The sequence below is a fragment of the Lupinus angustifolius genome, chromosome LG20 (genome assembly GCF_001865875.1).
Source record: "Lupinus angustifolius cultivar Tanjil chromosome LG20, LupAngTanjil_v1.0, whole genome shotgun sequence".
NCBI lineage: Eukaryota > Viridiplantae > Streptophyta > Magnoliopsida > Fabales > Fabaceae > Lupinus > Lupinus angustifolius.
Genome location: NC_032028.1, coordinates 21,658,296 through 21,663,473, shown reverse-complemented (window position 1 = coordinate 21,663,473; position 5,178 = coordinate 21,658,296). Strand labels below are relative to the sequence as shown.

Genomic DNA, 5,178 nt, shown 5'->3' with positions numbered 1-5,178 from the left:
CTTGTGGTTCGACATAACCCTATACTATGCTACAATTGAATCTTGAAAGAGGTGTAAATTGTAAAATAGTAAAGTGTTATCAATAAATTTATTTGTTGAAAACACCTTTTAATATACAAAAGTGATGAAACTAACTTACTAACTTTTATTTATTGTTATTTACTTTCCGCATTTTATTTATTCTTTAATACCAACCTTCCTTAAGGAAGAAGTTTGGCTTTTTAATAAAATGAACCCGAAAGGGAGTAAATAAATAAAGGTAACTAAATTTATTATTCTTTTGTTCTTTATTTATTTATTTGTATCTAACAACTAACCATTAAACCGGTGTTGGAATTTATTCCACAAAACCGAGATGGTATTCAAATGTACTTAATAATTATGTAATAGGTAATTGCTTCGATATCATTGTACCGACATTAGAATTTATTCTAACAAGCCAAGATGGGGCAAATAATGAATGACTTATTTACATGATTATTAATGAAGTAAGTCGTAACTGGAATATTCTTGAAGCCATTATACCGGCGTTGGAATTTATTTCAACAAAGCTGGGATGGTGAACAAAGAGTAAAAATGAGTTCTCTTACTTAATCAAACAAAAAGAACATAACAAAAATGAGAGTATTAATCTTTCAACAAATTGACACTGCTGTCAGGACGATTTGTTGAGGGGGATAAACTCCCAATAAAAATACACCAAGATACGCTTTCAACAATAAAGTGAAGTGAAATCGTGTTTATGATGATAATAAGGATCCCATTATTTTGTAAGAAGGTGAATTGATATCGATGAGAGTTTCAGTTTAGGTTTGGAAATCAACTCTAACCTTTGAGTAATTAAATATGTTCAGCAAAGTAAAATGAATAAGTTTAGGCAACGATTATTAATAATGAATAGAGAACGATTTTAAAATTGTGGTCTTAAAGTACAATAGGCCACAGTTTTTAGAACAACAATGATAATAATACCAAAAATCGTGGTTTAATATAATGAATAGACAACAATTTCAAAACTATGGTCTCAAAGTACAATAGACCACAGTTTTGAGAACAATTCGACAACAATATAAAAAATCGTGGTCAAATACAATGAATAGGCAACGGTTTTAAAACTGTGGCCTATTGTACTATAAGACCATGGTTTTAAAATTGTTGAATATGGATCTACAGTGATTATTATGGATAGTATTATTGTAATGATGTTGTTAAGTACATTATTCATAATGTGGATGGTTGGTTCTACTGTCCACTTGTTTAGTGTTGGTATTACCTTTTCAGCTCTTTGACAACCTATTTCCATATTGCAAAGTGTCAGAAAGAGTAAGCTCTATTCCATAACTCTATCTTCTCATTCTCCTTCACTTACAACTCATCTACTTTATTATAACAACACTAGTATTTCTTGTTTTAGTTTTTGAGCCTTACAAAGACACTAAAGTTGTGCTTCTTTAACCTAAGTTATTATTCATAATCATCAATTTGGGTGGCTTGGCACTAGGTGTTTGGAAGGTAATATCTCATGTTCTGATTGATAACCTTGATGTCATTCCTTCCTCATTAGTGAGCTTTATTCCAACAAATTGTGTGTCTTGTAACATTGCAGGTTGTTGTGTTAAATTCTAACTTCTTCACTTGTATTGAATATAATATGTTTATTGTCTTGTGATCAATTAGGTAATTGTTGGATTATGAGTTTGCTATAGTCCGGGGGCATTCCAACTCCTTGACATTGTTCTGCATAGGTAATGAAGTTCCTCGTCATCCATTAACATTCATTGCATTGAAAGGTTAGTTATCATTTTGAGTTATTATTTTTTTGATTTTGTGAAACTAACATTATTTTTTGCTTCACACTCTATATGTAATTTGAGACATATGAAGGAAAGTCATGTAGATTCTTTTGCTGAGAAGACAATCTTTTGATTAAGAAGCATTATGCAGTGTTTGATATCAAGGCGTTGAGCAAGATTTCCAAAGGCACTTTGAAAGATTAAAAAAAGATTGAAGTGCTAATAAGGATGTTGTAGTTTAGGTTAGATTTTGGTGAATATTAAATGATAGATTGACGATTACATATTTTTGACAAATCTTTTAGTGAGATGAGTGATTAATGGCTTTATATATCTTATGACAATTTCTATATTATATAGTGTCATTTGATTTTTATTTTTTATTAATGCAAATTTGCTAGTTGATATTTTTTCTAGCTTTAAAAAATTCTACAGTAATTGTTGCCAGAAAAATAAGCAAAATTATCAGGTACTTATCGGGAATACAATTGGCATTAACGAGACCAAAGGCAACAGTTTTTAACTGTTGGTGTTAATGATAAAAGAAAATTGTTCCCTATTTTACATGACCAAAAACAGCTGTTTTTAACTTGTTGCCTATATTGACAATGACCACGGTTTTAAAGTCATACAATAGGCCATGGTTTTAAAGTCGTACAATAGGCCACGGTTTTAAAGCCGTGCTAAATGACCAACGACAACGGTTTTCACATTTTCTAATAGGCAATGGTTTTCAACCATTGATGTTAATGATGAACAAAAATCGTTGCCTATTTAAAATGTTAGACAACGATTTTAAAATAGTGTTGCCAAAAGTCAAAAAATCGTGGCCTAAACAAAAGGCAACACCTCAGACTACCACGGTTACAAAACCGTTGCCTATAACAAAGAGAACAGTATTTCTTAATCTGGGAACGGTTTTTGACAGTTGTCGTAGGTCAAAAATGTTATAGTGACGATTTTTCTTAATCTGACAATGGTTTTTGACCGTTGTCGTAGGTCAAAAATGTTGTAGTGTACCTCAATTAATCTTGATTAAAAATATTATACGATTACCACATTATTTATTATTATTGATATTATTATAAAAAATTGAAACATAGATATAATTATCATTATTACTATTATTAGAAATAAAAAGATGTTAGAATTTCTGACAATTTATGGGTCACAAATATAATTATGTAATTATGTTATGGTCGTTTTGTAATTAGTCAAAATATAAAATGATCTTCAGTTATTGATTTGGTGGCTAAGGGCATATGTGTCATGAAATAATAATAAGTGTAGATACCTTCAGGCAATTTCTGATTTGATGAAGGGACTGAATCAGAATTATTGCAACTAAAGTAGTAACTACTATGGGGTTACTTTTATGGGTTATGATCCCCATTTGTAGAACAATGAGTTTTGGTTGAGTGGATGATGAGAATAAAGGGAATTGTGAAGAGTTATCATATATAAGATAACTCTCCATCACACTTCCATAAGTAACACTAAGGCAAACCATAAGGCAAGGATCTCACATCAAACACACTCTCTTCTCTCTTGGCTTTCTCATTCCCCTCTAGAGAAGCATAAGGAAAACCATTCGGGCTCTAACATCTGGAAGATCATCGCACCCTCATACCTTCGAGATTCCAGAAATGGCTCAACAAGGTATGTTCTTCATCTTCACCATGAACTCATTTGGGGTTTCTTCCGTTTGGACCATGGTTGTTCCATTTGGGTTTATGTATGGGCATAAACATTAGGTTATTGGAACAAAGTCATGGTCATTAGGACTTCCGCGTTTAATCTATGGATTTCGGATGGAGATATTCTCCAACAAGTGGTATCAGAGTCACCCCAATTTGATTCATGAGTGAAATTTGGGTTCTTGCTTTTCTTCCCCAAATCTGGTTTGATTTAGGGTTTTGATGTTTCATTTATGCAATAAATCATTGGGATAGACATTCATGCTTTTCATATGGAAACAAAAGGATTTGAAATGAATGAACATTGTTTTTCTGCTGTTTTTTATTTATTTTTGGATGATTTTTCGAAGAAAAAACGATGCAGTAATCGCACTGTTCATGTGCTGTCACTGTGCTAGCGCTCAAGCGAGAAATTCCGCGCTCAAGCGAGAATTGGGCAGAAGCATGGTAATTTTTTTCGCTCAAGCGAGAAATCCCACGCTCAAGCGAGAATTGGATAGAATCATGGTATAATTTTCGCCCAAGCGAGAAATTGCTCGCCCAAACGAATTTTATTTTTATTTTTTTGGGAATATTTAAGATTTATAAGGTTTTAGTTTCTTTGTGCATTGATTTTAAATGTTATTTGGTTGTCCATTAAAGTTGTCTATTTTTTGAAGTGAGCCAAAATGAAGTGCAATGTTGCCAAAGTGACATCTTTCATGTATATAACTCATGAGGAATATTTGATGTAAGTGTGTATGGTCATTCATGCGGGTATTAGCTGGCCCAAAGGAAAGTTAATATTTGGCCGAGGATCATATACACCTGTGATGATAAACATGTCATAATTCTAAAGTTATGTACATGTGACTGATGAATCAATCCAAAGAGGGATTCGTCAGTTGACATGCCTTATTATGAATGTTTGATCATTACAACAAGAGTACCACTTACAGTTGATATCACTGTCCAAAGACTTGAGATTGATGGCGCACTAGGTATCTTGATTTGGACATACCATTGTTTTAAGTTAATATTTTTTGTCTTTTGTTTGAATCAGCTACATCGATTGCTTCAATATCTACAAATTTGAATTCGGTTTCTGTCCTTAATGGTGAAAATTTTAAGAACTGGAAAGAGAACATGAAAATTGTTCTTGGCTGCATGGATCTGGACTATGCATTAAGGGTAGAGCAACCCCCTTCTCCTTCGGAATCCAGTGCCTTTGAAGAGAGGAAGGATTATGAGAAGTGGGATCACTCTAATCGCATGAGTCTAATGATCATTAAGCGCGACATTCCAGAGGTCTTTAGGGGTACTATCTCAGATGAGATAAACAGTGCCAAAGGTTTCCTTGCTGAGATTGAAAAGCGTTTTGCAAAGAGCGATAAGGCGGAAACAAGTACTCTGTTACAGAACTTGATTTCCATGAGGTATCAAGGCAAGGGAAACATAAGGGAATACATTATGGGAATGTCCAATATCGTTTCAAAACTTAAGGCCCTTAAGCTTGACATGTCGGAAGACTTGCTCATTCATTTGGTCTTACTGTCTCTTCCTGCACAATTCAGTCAGTTTAAGATTTCTTATAACTGTCAAAGGGAGAAATGGACTCTTAATGAGCTCATTTCATTTTGTGTGCAAGAAGAGGAAAGATTGAAGCGAGAGAGGACTGAAAGTGCCCATTATGTTACTACCTCTAAAGA

At 33.2% G+C, this 5,178-nt stretch overlaps 1 long non-coding RNA gene across 1 annotated transcript; it reads left to right on the top strand.

Moving 5' to 3' along the window:
- Positions 1,710–2,122, top strand: LOC109335654. The gene is made up of 2 exons (XR_002106221.1): positions 1,710–1,745; positions 1,875–2,122. It is a non-coding gene; the product is annotated as an uncharacterized LOC109335654 (long non-coding RNA).